Source organism: Canis lupus, chromosome 8 (assembly GCF_003254725.2).
Source record: "Canis lupus dingo isolate Sandy chromosome 8, ASM325472v2, whole genome shotgun sequence".
NCBI lineage: Eukaryota > Metazoa > Chordata > Mammalia > Carnivora > Canidae > Canis > Canis lupus.
The window spans coordinates 39,191,070-39,210,996 of record NC_064250.1 but is presented as its reverse complement, the minus strand read 5'-3'; the positions used below and the strand labels follow the sequence as shown (position 1 = coordinate 39,210,996).

Below are 19,927 nucleotides of genomic sequence, written 5' to 3'. Positions count from 1 at the left end.
TAAAAATAAATGTCAAACGCAGTCTGAGGGAGCTGGCATGAAAAAAATGTAGGAACTTGAGTCCTGGCTGATCTGAGGCCCCGTCAGCTATATGCAGATAAGCAAGGCTACAGGGAGGGCGAGTCCTGAAGAGCATAAAAGAGGTGAGCCCCACCACTGCCTTCTGTGGGATATTATGGGACCTGTTACGGGATGAATTATACTCAAAACTACAAGCACACCGCACTGTCCGCTTTGGGCCCAATCTGCGTGGGGGCAAGCCCTGCAGCAGGCCTGACGGGGCTGGTCCCAGTGACTCCAGCACCCTGGCACTTCTCTAGGCTGCAGACATACAGCTGCCTGCCCCTCTGCCCCAGCAGCTGACCACGGATTAACTTTCCTAACTATCCCAGGCATTTTTATATAAGAATAGAATATTTGTGAAGAGTGTGAAAATTTAATTCCTAAGGGTTTCATTACACAGTAGGGTTTCACTTATACAAAAAATATTTATTGGAGGTGCGCCTGCGTGGCTCAAGTCCTGATCCTGGGGTCCTGAGATCAAGCCCCACGACTCTCCCATCACCCCCCACACAATGGGCTCTCTGCTCAGCAGGGAGTCTGCTTCTCCCTCTCCCTTTGCCCCCCCCTCCATGTGCTCTTTCTCTCAAATAAATTTTAAAAATCTTTAAAAAAATATTTATTGGATATGCAGCAAACACTGGGGATGTAGCAATGTGCAGGACAGATAGAGACTACATGAATACTGGTTCCCTTTTCCTGTCAACAAACACTGACCAACGATTGCTCAAGAACCTCCAATGTACACATACACACACAATCTTCAGCCTGGGGAATAAAGGATGTAGGAGTTTTTAGGAGCTTCCAGTACCTGTAGAACCCATCTCTCCTCCTGAGATCCTGTTACCACAGTAAGAACTAGACTTCATTCCTCTTGCACCTCCCTGCATTCTCAGCCAGACCCCAACAACTTCGAGGAATCCCAAACTGTGTTTCCCAAAAGGCTGCATACACAGCCACCAGTGAGCCCATTAGAACCTTGTGCGGGTCCTGTGTCTAGCCCCACAATGTGCTCAGCAGTTAACAGTTTAAGAGTCCTTTAAAAATCCATTCCCTGATGGGGATCCCTGGGTGGCTCAGCGGTTTGGCGCCTGCCTTTGGCCCAGGGCGCGATTCCTGGAGTCCCGGGATCGAGTCCCGGATCGAGTCCCGCATCGGGCTCCCGGCATGGAGCCTGCTTCTCCCTCTGCCTGTGTCTCTGCCTCTCTCTCTCTATGTCTATCATGAATAAATAAATAAAATCTTAAAAAAAAAATCCATTCCCCAAGCTTAAACCAGGGCTCCCTCCCCATCCCCAAAGGCCAACCAGAGAACTATAAAAAGCCTGGCTCTCCCTTTGCCTGCGTTCCCAGGTGTCAACAGCCCACCCAGGTGGGCCCAAACCCCCACCACTGCCTTCTCCCCCACAACTCCCCTGGAATAAAAAGCTGGAGCAAGTGAGACCACCAAGCCCAGATTACTCCCAGGATGGGACCTCAGCACAGGCTCATCACACCCTGTTGATTACACTTGATACTGCTCTCTGTGCTGTACGGAAACAAAGATGAATCAAGCACAGTTCCTGCCCTCAGAGAGCTTCGAATCAAAATAAGGAGCACCAAGCAGAGACCCAGTTGAGGGGACTGGCCGTCATTCCAGACAGCTAACTCCCAGAGATGCTGCCAAGTGTCTCCAGATGCACCTTCCTTCTGATCACGGGATAGTGGACCCTACCCAGTTTTCCTTCTGATTTCAGATCACCCAAAACTCACAAAAATGCTGGAGCAGTTCAGGGCCATCTCTGCACTTCCTCTAAGGCCAGATTATAACTATGAAGTCTCTAGGCACCAATTGGCAGAAAGGTCCTTCACCACAGGGCCTGCCTGGCTGTACTGCATGTGCCACAGGGCCTTCAGGGGGTGTGGTCTAGTTGATGACCACTTCCCTGGGCCTCGCCCTCCACAGCACAGCCCATCCCTGCTTCCTGAGCCAGGGCAGGGCCCCCAGGAAACCACTCACCACAACTTTGACAGCAGTCTTAGATCAGGCCCCTCCCTTTGAGGTCTGCGGTTCCAGCTGAGAGAAGAGACTCTATAGACTGGGTGGATGCAGTGGAAGACTGAGCAGTTGAGTCCAGGCAGGACCTGAGATAAGGCTCCATCAGAATCCTCTCACCACCTATGCCATCTGCCCTGCCCTCCCCCCTCTCCCCCATCTTCCTCACCCCTTTCACTCCTCTGAACAAAACTTATCTACAGGAGGCTGGGAGAGGAGCAGATAGCCTTCCCAGCTGGGAGTCCGGGTAGAAATGCCAGGGACCATGGTGTGATTCATCAGGGTTGGTTAGAAGCTGGGGGAATTCCAAAGCAAGGGAGGGACAAGGCTGCCCCCAGTTCACCCTGTCATGGAGGAAGCAGCACACACCTGGGAGTCCTGCATCCTCACCCCCAACCGTTGGAAATCTAGGATAGGGCAGGAAAATCTAACTAGAAAGTCTGCCCTAACTAGGGTTTCTGTTTTTACCTCCTTCCAATTCCCCACCCAATCCCAACACCTGAAACACAAAGCCTTTCATCCAGAGTCCTTAGCAATGGCATTAAATATCGTGGGCTACCCCTGCACAATTTGGTTGGAGAAATAAGACTATCATTTACTGAACACCTCCGTGGGCTTTGCTGAGCATTCAACACACATTCTCCATTGTTCATTCTCACACAATACCGTATGTGGTAGGTAGGATGACTAACTCCATTTTACAGGTGGGAAACACAGGCTCAGGAGTTCAGCACCACGGGGCTAGCAAGCTGCAAAGCTGGGATCCTAACCCAGCTGCATCTGATTCCAAACCCTGCCCCCCAATCCCACAGTGGGTTGCTCCAACTGGGATTCAAGCAAAGGTGATAAGAGATGAAGGGAAATACTTCCCTCAGGCATTATCTTCAATATCTCTTGCTCAGGAGGCTTCCCAGGCCACCCCATCTAAAATGCCATCTCACTCCCTCCGTGGGGATGCGTGTCCACCTTCCCTATCACATGTTTCTACTTATCAGTGACATGCTTTCTATTTCACTTTCTATCTTGTTCGCTGTCAGCTTCCCCCACTACAAGTCAGTTCCAGGTCAATATCTGTAGATTCTGTTCACTGCTGTGTCCCCTGCATCTACATTCATATACAGTAGGTGCCAAATAAATGTTGAAGAACAAATACTTAAAAATAGAACTATGAAGCATAATTCTAGGAAGAAAAACAAAGGACTATCCAACCATTCATGGGAAGGAGAGATGAGAGAAGACAGTGAGAGTGTGGCCGGCCAGGAGCAAGTTAGAGGCCCTAAAGGAGCCCACAGGAGGAAAGGAAGGTCTGTCAAGTCCCCTGTGGACTCCAATACAGCCTTCCTGCACAGTAGTGATTTCCAGCTGCCAAGGCCCTAGCCTGAGGGCTCCTGCTGGGGAGGGTGGGCAGGCAGCCCTGGAACAAAGGCCTATGGACATGCAGCTGGCCAGAGAGGCAGAGGCCTGGGCCAGAGGAGCAGCCTGGGGCGGGGAGGGCGGAGGAAGCAAATGAGGAGCTGAAGAGGGCTTCAGTGCAGCTGCAAAGGCAACACCCTCCCAAGAGTCCCCTCAAACCCCAACACAACACAGAATAGCTAGTCGACACCACGATTAACCCTCCAAAGCCAGTGCCCCAGCTTGGGCTTGTGGCAACCCCTCCAGGCTTGGAGCCAGAGACTTCACAAGATTCTGAGAGAGGGTGGAGGTGAAGGGGCAAGCCACAGGTCTGGAACACAGTCCCTTTTCCCCTCCAGCCCTGGTCATCCCTCAGGCCATGGCCTTTGGCCTCCTCCAGTGTAAACACAGTGACCCTGGGTTAGCTGTGGATTTGGTAAGCCAAATGTTTACTCTGGGGCTGAGATATCGCAGGCCATGGATGTAAACGTTCACCCTGGGTCCTGGTATTTACCATCTCCTATGGCACACATGGGACATATCCAGTAAACTTTAAAGCTCTCACAAGCCGCCCCCCCCCCCAGCCACAGTGAGCGCCCCCCCTTTTTTTTGAGCCCTTTATTTTTAACAGTAGTTTATGGAGCACCTTCCACATGTCTGGCTTCATTTGATCCTTACTACAACCTCTATAAGGAAGAGAAGGCAAGTACCCTGCTTCTCTCAGTGGAAACTGAGTCTGAAAGGTCTAGGATTTGCCCAGGTCATGTTAGAGAAAGCATGGATTAGCCAGAGCAGAAAATCTGAGTTCTAGTCCCTGTTTGGCCAACAAGGACCAGGCTCAAGCCACCTCACATCTCTGGGCTCTGCTGCCTTCATGTGCAGAGTAGGCTAATCAGAGGTGGCGACTCCACCAATTTTGACGGTAGAACCAGGTGGTAGAACCAGGATTAAAATTCAAGGAAAATCCTGTGCTGGACTCATAGGCCAGTGCTCTTTCCACTCTTCCTGATAGGCCACATCTAATAAAATGTAGTGGAAAAGCCTCCGAAACAACTCCTAAACCACTCCCTCTGCTTTTAGGACTTGGTTTACCCCATGCTGACTCCCTGCCCCATCCCCAGAGCAAGATACCAGGGAGCCAAGGGGTTGTCCAGCCGCCAGGAATAGGTTCAGCAGAAGCAGCAAGAGTATGAACAGCAGGCTTAGAAGGTTGATGAGGCACCCAGGATCACTGGAAGGGGTGAATGACAGAAGGGGTACACCTTCCTTTGGTTCTGACTCTCTAGGTTTTCTGTTGGGGATGGTTGGAACGAAGTCATCCCCAGCTTAAGTCAATCAGGATTCCATTCCCAGTCAGCAAGGAAGGTGCTGGAAAGACACTTTCCTAAAAGGAAGTAGGCAATGTGCTCAGAAGGGAAGCCGGTCCTGGGCTGTCATTACTCTCCCCACTTATTACTTCTTAAGTAAGGTCGATGTGATTGGGCTACATGCAGAGGCAGGGCTGGGAAGACTCTGGGAACCCCCGGTCTGGGGTTCCATGTAGGATAATGCAGTGAGAGTCGCCTCCCTAGGGGCCCCGGCGCAGAAGCTGCCTCCCTCATGTGCAGACAGTTTAGAAAGTGGCGTCAAGGATCAAACTGCGACCGCGGCCACTAACACCGCCCCCCCCCCCAAGGCCACACCTCTCCAGCCTCCGACCATTACATTGCCCACTCCCTTCTTTGTTTTCAAAACCAGCTCCAAAGAGTCACAGTAGCTACCTAAAAATGTCTTGAAATTTCAAATTTGCACGTCTTACCCCAGTCTTTCCAAACCAAAGGGCTGAGGATGGGGAGGAAAATAACCAAACAGATTTCAGGAGTGGGCGAGGTCGAGGCAGACAGAGGCAAGGCAGTGGCCTCCATGCCTTCGGCTCCCAACATCCCAGCTCCATGGGACGCTCCGGGACCCACGCCAATCCCTCCCAAGAACCAGCACCATGTGGCAGCCCCCGGGCCCAGCTGCTGGCGCCCCTCGGGCTCCCTGGATCAGAGCCGGGTGCTTCCCCGCAAGGGTCCGCCCGGCCCGAGTCCCGCACTCCCAGGCAGGGGCAGCCCTCGGGCTACCGCGGGGGGGGGGGGGGGGGCGGGCGCAGCGCGCGGGCCTCCCGGAGCCACCTGGCGCGCGCTCCTCTGGTTTCCGGGGTGGGGGCTGCGGACAGACCGCGTCTCCGCGCACGAGCCCCGCGCGCTCCGACACCCCCGCCGCGGGGTCCGGGGAGCCATGGGGGGAGCCCTGGGGGGGCGCCCTGGAAGGCGCCGACGCAGCCCGGGCCCTCCTCGGGGGGCTGGGGCGAGGGCCCCGGGGCGTGGGGGCCTGGGGGGCTCCGGGCGCTGCCACGGGCCGAGGGGAGGGGGCCGAGGGCCACTCACCGCGCGGTCGCCGCCCGCCGGGTCCCGCACGCTCGGCGCGCGGGGCTGCCCAGGTGCGGCCGCGACGCAGGCGCGAGTTTGAAAGTCGCTCTCGGCGGGGACGGAGGCTGCGGCCGCTCCCGCCCACGGCCCGGCCCCCGGCGTTGGGGACGCGGCCAGCTGCCCGCGCGGCCCCCCGGGGACCCCGGCCCGCGCGCGCCTTCCCAGCGCCCGGCAGGAAGTCGGGGCCGGGCGGACCCAGCCGGAGCCGCCGCCGGAGGGAGGGGAGAGGGAGGGGCGGGCCAGGAATTTTTCCAGTGGGTGGAGACTCGCGCCGGCCGCGGGGATCCTGCGATCGGCGGCTCCGCGGGGATCCGGGGAGCCTCGGGGCCGGAGCCGGGCTGAAGGGGATCGCGCGCGTTAATGATTAACGCCCGCAGGTGGGGCGCGCGCCCCGCCCCGGCCCAGAGCCGCGCGCCGCGGGGTCACCCGGTGTCAGCCCTACGGCCCCCGCCGTGCGGATAGCAACGGGGGCTCTCTAGGAAGACGTTAGCCGGGGTCCGCCCTGGGGGTCTCGAGCCCAGCAGGGCAGGTCACCTCGGCCTTTCTGAATCGGAAAGGCACGTCTTGAAGCCCTCACCGCAACTCCGTCCCTGTGACCCTTGACAAACCTAAATCCAAGCCTCCGGGATGGAGGAAAGGGCACCTCGGCAGGAGGCCACCCGAAGGCTGCTGCTGGGTGGATGAAACGGGATGCGGAAACCCGTGCCAGAGAGAACCACGTTTCTGCAAAAACAAAGACGGAGAACCTGCCTCCGGTTTTCCCGTCTGTATGTAATCCCATGAGCAAGGAAAGGTCCACATCTGGAAGGGGGTCAGGGGCACTCACTGAGGCCAGGCTGGTTTCGAGCCAGATCATAAATTTTAAAACGCAGAAGTATTCGTCAATAAAGATGGAAAGAAGATGCTGTCCCAGCACGAGGCAGGGGAGAAGCCCAGGGCGAGGCCCCGGGAGAGATCCCGCTGGTTAGGCATTGTCACCAGTTTCCAGGGAGGAGGAATGGAGCCCTGATATCGAATCACTGGGTTCTGGGTAGACAAGTGTGTATAGTCAAAGGCATTAGAGTTCTTAAGAAGAAAACAAGCTTTAAAAAAAAAAAAAAAAAAAAAAACCTGCTCCGGGCAAATGCAAACTGCAGGTGATTTACAGGGAGGGGAGGGGAGGAGAAGGACGGGCGCGGAAGGAAATGGCTTTCAGGTGACTTTGAAACTGGATCCCGGCAGAGGGTGGGGTGAAAACAGCGGGGCTCCCGGCTCCTGACTGCGGGGCGAGGGAAGCGCTGGGCCTGAGCGGCCCGGGACGCGGACCCACATTCCTCAGAGAGGAGGGTCGGCTCCCGCCTTGCCAGAGGCTCTGCTCCTGGGGAGGTGAAAGCCGAGATTGCCGAGCGAGTTTGGGGGTAAACAGCCGCCGAGGCTCCTCCACCAGATACTGCCGGCCGGGCCCGGCTGGAGAGAAAAGTGAGAAGCCCCAAGTCCCTTCCTGCCTTCCAGGGGTGCAGTCCTCCCTCGTGCTTCTGCCTTTCTTTGATCCTGCTTTCTTCTCTGATCAATCTTGTCAATCCCGTTCCGTCCGCCTCAAATGCCAGGTTCCAAAGAAGGCCCTTGACTTAACCGAGGCTTTACTGAGTGCACCTCTCACTCCTGTGGCAGGGAGCAGTGTCAGTGACAGTAATAATAACTCATTAGTGGATGCTTACCCGTTTGTAGGGCCCAGTGCTACTCTTTACATTGTCGCCCTCCATCCTCACAGTTACCCTGTGAGCTAGTCAGTAGCCTTATCCCCATTTTGCAGATCCGATAACTGAGGATCAGAGGGTATCTAGCAATTTGACCAAGATTACATAACCAGCAAAAGCAGTGACTGACAAGATCCCAGATAGGTCTAACATTTGAGTGCTTACTATGTCCTAACCACTCTAAGCCTTTTAAACAGTTCCACTCAGAAGCAACAGAGGTAAGGTCATGCAGCAAGTGTGTGACAGACCTGGGCAAAGCGGATCTTCACCACCAACTATTCTGCTTTTTTGACACCTGTTATATTCAAGTCAGCACTTCATCATAATGCCTTGCTTTGCTTCTAATTGTTTTCATGTACATAACTTATTTCCTAAAAAGATTGTAATCTTTCCTTATGGCAGAAGTCCTTTAGGAAGCACTCTGTAAAGCAATGTTGAATTCAGATTAAATAACCCAGTTTGTGAGAAATCATAGCTCACTTCTATGGATAAAAAGCTGTGTCTGGGCTCAGACTCCAGTGATCAGAGCCTGTCTCCTTCCTGCCCCTTCCAATCCTTGCTTTAGTGGCTGCACTCTCCCTCCTATTAAATCATTTATTATTATAATAATACCTTGTGCTCCAGAAATGCCTTTAATCCAAGATCTCAACGTGTTTTTAAAAATACAGATTAATTCATCTTCGCAGTACCCCCACTGAGATGGGCAGATGGAGGTGTTCTCCCCCATTTTATGGGTGAGAAAACCAAGACAGCACGGAGAATTTAAATGACTCACTATGGAAATCAGTGGAAGGGTTTCTTCTCCCCGCCCTTCCCCTCCTCCTTCCTCGCAGCTGCCAACATCTGCATCAAAGTTTCAAATCCCAGAGACAAAGACCATTGAGTTTTCACAATAAAGGACATTTCCAAACTCATTTCAGCTGCTCTATTGTGGTAGACCTCAGGAGAGGGAGGGGTGTAAAGACTGTGAAGGTCCTCTGAAGCTCTGTGCTTAGAAGGAACCCCAGGCTAGCTGGGATGGAGGAGGAAATTCTCCTCCAAAGTGACCTAAAAAGCCCAACCAAGCATTTCGAGTTGCATTTGAGTAATGTTTCTCAAAGTGTGCACCACAGGCAACAAGAGAAAAAACAAACTAAACATCATCAAGACCTAAAACTTATGCCTCAAGAGCATCAAGTAAAAAAGACAACCCCAAAAATGAGAGAAAATTGCTGCAAAGAGATCTTACGTAGAATATGTAAAGTATCCCTAAAACTCAATAAAAAAGGTAATAACCCAATTTAAAAATGGGCAAAAAATGTAAAAAGACATTTCTTCAAAGAAGATAGGCAGATGGCCAATAAGTATGTGAAAAGATGCTCAACATTAGCCACCCTGGAAAGGCAAATCAAAAAAAAAAAAAAAAAAGAGGGGCACCTGGATGGCTCAGTAGGCGGAGCACACAACTCTTGATCTCTGGGGTCCTGCTTTCTAGCCCCACCCTGAGTGTAGAACCTACTTAAAAAATAATTAAGGGCAGCCCCGGGGGGAAGGGGGGTGGCCTCAGCGGTTTAGCGCCGCCTTCAGCCCAGGGCAGGATCCTGGAGACCCGGAATCGAGTCCCACGTCAGGCTCCCTGCATGTGTCTCTGCCTTTCTCTCTCTCTTTCTCTGTGTCTCTCATGAATAAATACATAAAATCTTTTTAAAAAATCAAAAAAAATTTTTTTTAAATTTGGGATGCTTACGAGGCTCAGTCGGTTAAGCTCTAGGACTCTTGATTTTGGCTCAATTCAAGACCTCAAGATTGTGGAATTGAGCCCCACGTCAGGCTCCTCACTGACTATATAAGGTTTTCTCTCTCCTCTCTCTCCCTCTGCCCCTCCCCACCCCTTTTTCTCAAAAATAAGGTTTTTTAAAAATGAAATTTCATTAACTGTATGCTAAATTTAATGAAATTTCATATAACTGTATACCCGTTAGGACAGCTAAAATCAAAAACATAATTAGTGTTAACAAGGATGTGGAGAAATTAGAACTCTCATACATAAAAGGTTAAACCAAGTGAATGTATGACTCAGCAGCTCCACTCCCAGGTGTGTATGTGTGTATATGTATATATATATATATATATACACCCAAGAGAATTTCATAGCATCATTATTCATAATAGCCAGGAGGTAGGCACAATCCAAATGTCCATCAGTTAATGATGAAAGTATATCTCTACAATGGAATATTTGTCATAAAAAAGGAGATACTGGTTGATGCTACAGCATAGATGAACTTTGAAATCATTACACTAAGAAGCCAGCCACAAAGGACCATATATGTATAATTCCATTTATATGAACTATCCAGAATAAGCAAATCTATACTGACAGGAAATAGATTCCTGGTTGCCTGAGTGCTGGACTAGGGGTGGAGAGGAGATGGGGAGTGACTCCTAAAGAGGGTTCAGGTTTCTTTTAGAGTGCTGTAAACACTAAAGACCAGTAAGGAACAGGCAGGGCTAGGGAGGGAGAGATAGGTAGGGGGCTACATGATCAGGCTGGCCAAAAATCCCAGAAATGCTGAGGCGTAACAAAACCAGAGATAAGGGAACATAACCAGACCACCTCTTTGTCTTAAACAAGAGAGGAGATGTTCAAAGGAGAAGTAATCATGGTGCTATCAGTGGTGACGTCAAGGAGATTAATGTTCCCTGGTCAGTTTTCTATAAAAGACAGCCATAAAAGCCCTCAGTGGTAACCCATTCGGGACCCCCTTCGAGTTTTTTTCTTTCCTTCCTCTTCTCACCTTCACTTAATAAACTTTCACTTCACTCTTTTGTGTCCTCTAGATTCATTCTTCAACTCCATGAGAAAAGAACCCTGCAACAAAAATAGTGATTATACAGAAAACAAACACTGAATTGTATATTTTAAGTGGGTGAACTGTGTGGCATGTGCAATATAATCAATAAAGCTGTTTTTTTTTTTAAGTGTGAACTACTACCACCTGTTCCAGAGTTACCAGGCTGCCTGTAATCAGAATCTATCAGAATCCCATCAGAATCTTTGGTAGGGGGACTCCTGGGTGGCTCAGCAGTTGAGCACCTGTCTTCGGCTCAGGGAGTGATCCTGGGGTCCTTAGATCGAGTCCCATGTCGGGCTCCCTGCATGGAGCCTGCTTCTCCCTCTGCCTGTGTCTCTGCCTCTCTCTGCATGTGTCTCTCATGAATAAATTAAAAAAAAAATCTTTGGTGGGCAGGCCCCCCGCTCTGCATTTCCCCAGAGCACACTGAATGAAGTTCTGCGCCTTACAAGACTGTGATTCAGAGCCTTGTGGCCCCAAGCTTCCTGAAATGAATAAAATGAAAGGTCTGTAACCCTGATGAGAGGGCAAAGGCCTGGGGGTTGGGAGGGTGGGGAGAATAGAAATCCCCTTCCTGAAGTTCTTTATCAATTGCTTCTTTCCGCCAGTCTAAACTCCAGTGTCAGAAAAAATCTGACACCAAAAAGGGGAAGAAGGTGTGGGGGAAGGGAGAGGAAGCCTCCCCTCGCTCCTTACTACCTTCTGACTCCCAGCCCCTGCTGTGAGGAGCTCTTGAAGGAAATGAGCTGTTTGTTTGACTTTGTGTCTGCAATAGAAACATTTGCCAATCACTTGTGGTTTTTCAAGAACCTGGGAGCCGCGTGTGAACCATGTCTGGAGATCCACTTACGTTCACCTTCGTTATCGGCAGATAAAGGGGCTGTAAGTCAGCATTTACAACACCTGAGACCAGACGGACATCAGCCTTTCGTGGTCTAGGGATTGGTTAATGCACTGACCCTTCTTGGACTTCTGGCTTTTCGGCCAGACGTTTTTCTATTTGCAGCACCGCCTGTAGATAGATGAAGTACAAACATGGAACAGCCAGGCTTTCCCCAGCTTAATGCTAAAGTGAAAGATTTTCTGGGGTGGGTTCAGAAACTATTGGCTGGAATGGTGTGGTGAGTTGTCTGTACACTTCCTTTATCTATGTTGTTAATATTCCATAAGACTTTCTGCTTTTTTGTTGTTATTTATTTATTTATGATAGTCACACACAGAGAGAGAGAGGCAGAGACACAGGCAGAGGGAGAAACAGGCTCCATGCACGGAGAGCCTGACGTGGGATTCGATCCCAGGTCTCCAGGATCACGCCCTGGGCCAAAGGCAGGCGCCAAACCGCTGCGCCACCCAGGGATCCCGACTTTCTGCTTTTTTTAAAGGTTTTATTTATTTCTTTATGAGAGACAGAGCAGCAGAGACATAGGCAAAGGGAGAAGCAGGCTCCCCACAGGGAGCCTGATATGGGATCAGGACCTGAGCCAAAGGCAGACATTCAACCACTGAGCCACCCAGGTGCTCCAAGAGTTTCTGCCTCTGAGATTTTCAGACCTCAGTATTCCTAAGAAGCACCTGGGAAGTTTCTAACTCAGGCCTGAAGCTGATCCCCAAGAATCTGCATTTTAATAGTAAATGATTCAGATGCAAGAGAGACCCATTAGACCACACTTGAGAAAACGGTGGTCTGAGTTCTGTCTTTTGTCTTTTCCTCTCCTGGTGCTTCCTCTTCCTCCCCTGAGGCACAGGACTCAAAATAGAAACCCTGCAAACCCAGTGCTCCAAAGATGAAAGGGTACAGCTTTAAGACCTCATCATGTTGGAACAAATCGGATGAAAGAGTTCCACCTCGATTCATGTGAAATGCTTAATCTTCAACACCTTGGTGACAAGCGGGGTGGGGTGCACCTACTGAGTACTATACTGAAACGCTCAGAAAACAAACGAATAAGAGCTTAATTAGGAGGTAATTGCCCAGTTACTTGCAGATGGAGGCAGTTCTTCCCAGCTGTAATTTTGGTTGTTGATGTTTTTCTCCTAGACCAAGGTCTATAATAGGTAGACTCAGCCCTGGCTTCCCCAAGAATATCTTGCTCAAAGAGTACAGAGCAGTTGTTCCAAGAAACCAATGGGGCCCAGATTAGCCTACTCTTTCTTTGGTTTCTGTTTCCCAAAGGAAACATGAGTTGGTTAGAACTAGATTAGGGCACTTGGGACCCAATCCATTTTCCTAAGTCACCAGCATCTCCTCCAGGAGAAATGAGGAACTGACCCAGGTGGACAAGGAATAACTTTTCCTCCACCCGAACAGTGAGCAGGCTCACGGAGCCCTTCTATCCTATCCTTGGCTGCCAGGCACTCCCACGGAAACCTCGCCTCCCTTCACGGGTGGTGCTTTGTGGCAGTCACCCTGGCCCACTCTTTTCTTCACTCTCCTGCTACATGACTGCCTACTTCTCAGTCTTAGAAGATTGCCTTAGAGGATTGAAAATCTTGGATTCCATCATCTTAAGGAATCTCAAACTGGATCATTCAGGTACAAGCTCTCTTTTCTCTTCCCCTCCAAGCTTGACTAGGGAGATAGGTCTGGCTCCATAATCCAATCCTTATCTCAGGCCTGTGGTTGTCCTCAACCTGCTGGGAAGATTATGGGGATAGCACTGTGCCAGGAGCAGTGCTAAGTATTCCACGAGTGTTCTCATTCCATCCTCCAAACAGTCCTTTAAGGCAAGTAATAGTTCTCTCCCATTTTACAGGTGAGAACATCATGGCTTAGAGAGGTCAAATCACATGCCCCAGGTTATGTGCACTTCACAACAGACCCAGGACATGTTCCCAGGCCCCTCTGCAGTCCGAATTTGTGCTCTTAACTGGCAACCTGCCACCAAGAAACCTCACCCTGTTCCCAAGGAGCCACTAGACTCCAGCAGATGGAAGCAACTTAAATAAATTAAACCCAAGAAATGTCCCGTCCGTGTTCTGCTCAAACTGCTGTGAATTGCCTCATGACTGACTGGAAAGCCTACCAGGCTCACAAGTGAGTTACAGACTTGTTGAAGGGGCTGGTAAATCAAGTGATGGGGAGAAAAGGAGGAATGTGTTCAGGGTCATAAAGAAGAGGAGAAGGAGAAAAAAGCAAAAATCTCTAAAGACTTGTGACATCTCAAGCTAGCCGGCCATAAAAGGTAAAGCAGGACATTGGCCTGGCAAGCACAGTCTGTAGCCCTAACCATGGCTCTGCCACCGGTTCCCTAGGAATAGTCTGGTTGCGAGAATTCCAAGAACATCCTGTTCTGCCTGCCCAGGGAGAGACAGGGAGCAAAGCTGAGGCTTACCAAGTGCTGCTGAAGGGCGTAGGGAGTCGGCTTCCTGCTGGGCTCAGAGACTCCTGCAGAACTGCCTCTAGAACCTTCCTCATCCCCAGCCTGCCCTGCCTGCTACCCGTCCTCATGGTGGAACTTGCTGTTCCTATGACAACACTCCTTCTACCCCTCCCTCCCCTAGCTCACCTCCATCCCGTGACCTGATGCAAAGGCAACTTCTCAGGCATCCAGATCAGATGTGGAGGGCTTTGCAGTCCCTCTGCAACTTAAGAGCACAAGCTTTGGAATCAACAGAACTGAACACTTGCTGTTAAGTCAAGCCATGAATCTCACAGTACCTCAGTTTCCTCATCTGAAAATAGGATGAGGAGTGATACCTATCACACAGGGTGTTCTTCAGGAATAAGTGAGAAAATGTTTGTAAGGAACACACAGTTCCTAGTCCACAGAAAGAGGTAGCTTATAACTCTCTTTGTACTTCTGCTTCTAAGTATCAGGTTCCCAAGCACCACCTCAACACCCTAGCTTCTCTAATCCCATATCAAGTCAAAGAATCTTACAACTGGAAGAGACTAGAAGTCACCTGGAATAAGTATTTTTTTTCTTTATGTAGTTTTCATACATCTAAGAAATATCAGTAAAGTACTTAGTAAAACCATGCCTGGGTTATAGTACATGCTTAATAAATATTAGGGTTTGTGATAGTTAATGCTTTATGTCAATTTGACTGGATCATATGATGCCCAGACATCTGGTTAAACGTTATTTCTGGGTGTGACTACAAGAGTTTCTGGAAGAGGCTAGGATTTGAATGACTCGACTGAGTAAAGTGGATTGCCCTTCCCAGTGTGGGTGAGTATCCTTCAAATCATTATAATGGCTTTAATATTGACAAATCCTGGGCCTCAAGTGTTGGGGTATGATGTGTGGCAAATAGCCAAATTCAAACCCAAGTCAAGTGGAAAATATAATCTCTTGCTGCATTACAATGGATCCAAAATGAAGACTGACTGGAGTGAGGATGCTAGTTTCTCCCATGTAGCCCCTGACCCAGTTCTTTTTTTTTTTTTTTTTAAGATTTTATTTGAGAGAGAGAGTGAGAGAGAGAGAGCACAAGCAGAGGGGAGGGGAAGGATAAGAAGAGGCAGGCTCCCAGGACCCTGGAATCATGACCTGAGCCGAAGGCAGACACTTAACCAACAGAGCCACCCAGGCACCCCACCTGAGCCAGTTCTGAAGGCACTTCCAGAGAGGAGTTGATTCTCTGTGCCTGTCCCCACCTACGCCCACCCTCCTTGTCTGCTCTCCCCTCTCATGACAGAGAAATTGAGGGAAGTCTGAGGCACAGAGTCACTTCTAGTCTCCACTAGCCCATGTGACTTAGGGACCCATCGCTGGGAGGTCTCAGCCATCAAGCAAAGATCTACATTCTCACTTCCTCTCCATTTCCTTCTTGTGCTCCTCCTCTCCCTCCATCCTCACCCCCCTGAAGTGAAAAAGAATTTTTTGGTAAACCACATAGCTCACTAGGGGAATGCAACACACAAACCCCCACCCCCTGGGCATTTAAGTGGAGTACTTATTTCCCCACTGAGGATAACAGGACACAGACCTGACTCCTATAGCTCTCACACTAGTTTCCACAAATTTCTAACCCACAGACATTCATTGCAGTTCTAGCATGTGCCAGCCATTATACTGGCTCCTGTCAAGCACACAAAAGCATCGGACCCCATCTCTGACCTCAACCAGGTAGAAGAGGGTGACAAACTGTAAACATATAACAGTAAAATCTCTAAATGCCATTCTAGACAGTGAAAGCAGACATGGTATAAGACAGTTTGCAATTTTTGATCATTCCAATTGGTACAAAAAGCCAGAGAGCAGAGAGCTTACTGTAGGCTACAGGCTAGAGTGGTCAAGAAAGACTTCTTGGGGGATCCCTGGGTGGCTCAGCGGTTTAGCATCTGCCTTTGGCCCGGCAGGTGGTCCTAGAGTCCAGGGATCGAGTCCTGCGTCAGGCTCCCTGCATGGAGCCTGCTTCTCCCTCTGCCTGTGTCTCTGCCTCTCTCTCCCTCTCTCTGTGTATCTCATGAATCTCATGAATAAATAAATAAAATCTTAAAAAAAAAAAAAGATTGGTCTGTGTGTGATGCTAATATATGTGTGAGCTATCTCTGGTTCACTGGTGTTCTAATCTAGTCATTCTTTTCAAGTGTCTTGGCAAAGACCTGAACATGATCATCAAACAGAGGTTTCCTCTTTCCAAATATTCAGATCTAATGACTCTATTAGTTAGAGTTCTTTGGGTTGCAAGTGACAGACACTCAACATAAAACTAACTTAAGCAGAAAGGGCTTTGTCTCTTAGATGGGAAAATCCAGGTATGGAGGTCCATTAGTTGACAAGAGTGTTAAGGCACAGCTGCCTCTAGGAGCTCTAATATCTCAGGGCTCTGTTTTCTTTCCCATTTTATACTGTACTAAGAACCACCTTAAATGTTGGCTCTCACAATGAAGCAGGGAAAATGACTGCCAGTCACCTAAGATTCATATTCTCTGAACTTATCAACACCAGTGGAAAGAGTAGAAGTTTCCCTCCTGCTTCCTCTTCATAAGTCCCTTGTCAGCATCCCTGACAATGGAGATAAAAGAGGTTCACTGACAAGAATCCCAAAGTTAACTGTCCTGTGGGGAACACCTGTGCTGTGGGGTGGACCCAAAAAACTAAAAAAATAACACAGGGATGGCCTGGGGAAGAAGGCAAGACTGTGTTGCATTATTCTGGAAAACCCCATTCCCTTTTATGGACTTCCCAGATAGACACATTTCTCAATTATTCCCAGTCCTAATAGCCAGATTCATTTCTTAGGGAAACAAATGGTTAATTGCTAAGAGGGCTTGTGTAGGGACAACAGCTACCTATCACAGGATACCCGCAACAGAGTTAGTAACCGGGTACACATCCAAAGGGATGTAGGTGTCTTAGGAGTGGGATCTAGCTCAGAAGACCCGGTTAGGCTGGCCTACTTTTACACCATGGAAAATTCGTGAAATGGATTTGGTGGTGAGCAGAACAGAATCCTTGCTGCAGGCCAGACATCACTTAAAGGGCTTGGGTGGTAGTTTCAGGACTGTAGGTGTCATACTAGGAAGAGCAAGGACCCAGTAGGTGTCATACTCAGGAAGAGCAAGATTTCAGAGCCTAAGGCTGCCCTGGACTCACTATTGAGTGGAGACTAAAGACATTTCCACCCTGCTCATTCTCTGCTTTTGAATTCTCAGTAGGCAGCATGCTCTGGGGGCCCCAGTGTAAGGCAACAACAGCTATCAGTCACTCCAGATCAGAATTGTGGGGAGGAAAAGAGAGGAGGCTTAGGGCAGTCTGTCCAAAAGACCTTTCAGTGTTGATGCAAATGTTCTCTATCTTCAGTGTCCATTATGGGAGCCACATATGGCTACTGAGCACTTACAGTCTAGCTAGTGCAACTGAGAAACTGAATTTTCAATTTTATTTAATTGAAATGAATTTACATTTCAATGGCCACATGTGGCTAGTGGTTATGTATTAGATGCTAAGTCTTAGAGAACATCCTTCCTCCGTGACCCTCCAGGGCTTGGAAGGGAAAAAGGCAGGATAAATTGGAATGGAACATCCCAATCAACGATCTACGTCAGGAAAGGCAGATGGTACAGAACTGGGAAATGAAGAAGACCCTGGTGTCAACCTCCTTCCTAGACACAGACATCAGTTGCCTGAACTCTGGCAACTATCCCCCAGCCTCTCCCTCCGAGAGCCACTGCCTCTGAAAAGAACCTCACAAAAGGTCATCTGAGGCTACCAGGTGGCTCCAAAGCCAGTCCAGTGAGGAAGGAAATCACTTCCACACTACCCCCAGAGGGAACACCCTCCCTCCACAGTATGGGAGACCCCATATCCCACTCCTCTTCCCTCACTGTGGAAAGTATCTCACGCTATGCCTAAGGACCCCATTAATGGCCAGATCCCTAAGGGATCTCAGTTGCACATGTGTTGACTGAAAGCCTCCCAGATCATCAGAGGAAAAGCTGAACTTAAATAATTTCCTGTCCAAGAACAATCTGTCACCTAGCACAGTGGGAAACCATCCAAGCTAGCCAGCAGAGAGAACAGCCGGCCCCACCCACAGCCTCCAGCCTAGAAAGGGATTTGTGCTATCAAGATGGTCAGGGACTAGGGAAAGGGGTCCTGACAGCCCAGGAGAGACCTAAACTAGCCCTGCAAATTAACACCAAGGCACAGGCCCAAGACCAAAGGAAAAAAGTGAACTTGTAGGAAAGGCAGCCAGTTAATCAAGTGGAGACTTGTCTTCCCATTGAACTCAGATTGCAGCTGCACACACTACTAGAAGCCAGGCCAAGGCATTGGATAGATTTGAGCAGGGCTGCAAGAGCACCCGCAGAGGCAGATGGATGACAAAGTAGACTATGTGCCAGGCTTATGTCAAGTTGGATCCATTCTGTGCACTTTCCATGCTATTCCACGACTTTATCTCACACTTCCTCCAACTTGTAGACCATCCCAAGAGGTCAGGCCTTGACCAACTTCCCAGCTGTCAGGAGGGTGAAGGCAGGCAGTCCCTAGGCTTGTTCTGGCCCAGGAGGGACTTAAACAAATTCTGGGCTTTCTCTGACCATAGTTCCCACATCTATTTGGGGGGTCCTTTTTAAAAAATAAGTTAAGGTTGCATGCATGCTCATTGCAACATTATCTGCAATATCCAAGAGGTTGAAGTAACTCAAATGTTCATCCACATAGAAAAATGGATAAAGAAAACATGGTCTTTCTACACAATGGAATACTATTCGACCTTAAAAAAGAAGGAAATCATGTTACATGCTTACAACATGGATGGACCTTGAGGACATTAATGCTAAGTGAAATGAGACAAATATTGCATGATTCCACTTACACTAGGTATCTAAAGTCAAATTTGTAGAAACAGAAAGTAGCATGGTGGTTGCCAGGGGCTGTGGGGCAGGAGAAATGGGGAGTTGTTCAAAGGGTACAGAGTTAATTCTACAAGATGAAAAGTTCTAGAGATTTGTTCCACAACAGTGTCAATATGGTTAACACTGATGAATTGTACACATCACAGTGGTTAAGATGATAAATTTTGGTCATGTGTTTTTCACACAATTAAGATTTTTGAAATAAATTACTAATAAGTTAAGCTTTTCATGTATTATTATACATTATCATTGTCCTACATGTCCATCATGGAAAATATGGAAAATTGAGAAGATTTTTCTCGTAAGTTTTGTGAAAGTAAAACCTGCGCATAATCGAAATGTGATCTAACAGGGCTTATAGAAAAAAGCAAGAGCTCCCTGCCCCACTCTGGTCCTCCTTTCCAGAGACAGCCAGTTTTAGACTTTTCTGCTTTTAGATGGTCATCAACCTAACACTAAGTAGTTTGCTGCAAAACTTTTATCTATCAACTTCAGCTATCTGTGACTCCCGCCTTAGAAACATGAGGATTTACCTCCCAACCCAAACCCCACCTTCATCTCCAGTCCTCTGGTGTTTAGTCATTGTCAGTTATTCTATCAGTTATCTTTGTAATTGTAAACAATGCACTTAAAGCTCACTGGATTTCTGATTGGGTCCATGTTCCATACTCTCCTTGCTCAGTTAAATGAGTTCATTTCCTGTCTTTCCAGAGTTGTCCCCTTCACCCCCAACTTCCGCCAGCTGTATTTCTACATTTATATTGTTATGGTTGATAGCACTGAAGTCCATCTTTCTCTTTCACAGTAGATTGATACTAGAAGTTGAAAACTAACCCACCATGCTTACATAATTATGACCTTGTGGGTGTAGTTCTCTCATTGTGGCAAGGCTACACTTCCCATTCCATGGGTCTGCTGTCAACAATGGAGATGACCTTTTTCTTTTCTTTTCTCTTTTTTTTTTTTTTTTAAGATTTTATTCATGGGACACCTGGGTGGCTCAGGGATTGAGCATCTGCCTTTGGCTTAGGGTGTGATCCCAGAGTCCAGGATCCAGTCCCAGGATTGAGTCCTGCATCAGGTTCCCTGCATGGAGCCTGCTTCTCC

The 19,927-nt window shown here is 48.9% G+C and overlaps 1 protein-coding gene across 2 annotated transcripts in view; it reads right to left on the bottom strand.

The window, feature by feature from the left end:
- The window catches only part of PLEKHG3 (pleckstrin homology and RhoGEF domain containing G3), a 42,442-nt gene extending 36,297 nt beyond the window's left edge, over positions 1 to 6,145 (bottom strand). Inside the window, exon 1 of one of the 2 annotated variants that reach the window (XM_049113248.1) lies at positions 5,898 to 6,145. The gene's annotated coding sequence lies outside the window, so the exon portion shown is untranslated. The remainder of the gene's footprint in view (positions 1 to 5,897) is intronic. The other variant, XM_049113256.1, reaches the window with a different exon arrangement.
- Positions 6,146 to 19,927: the final 13,782 nt, after the last annotated feature.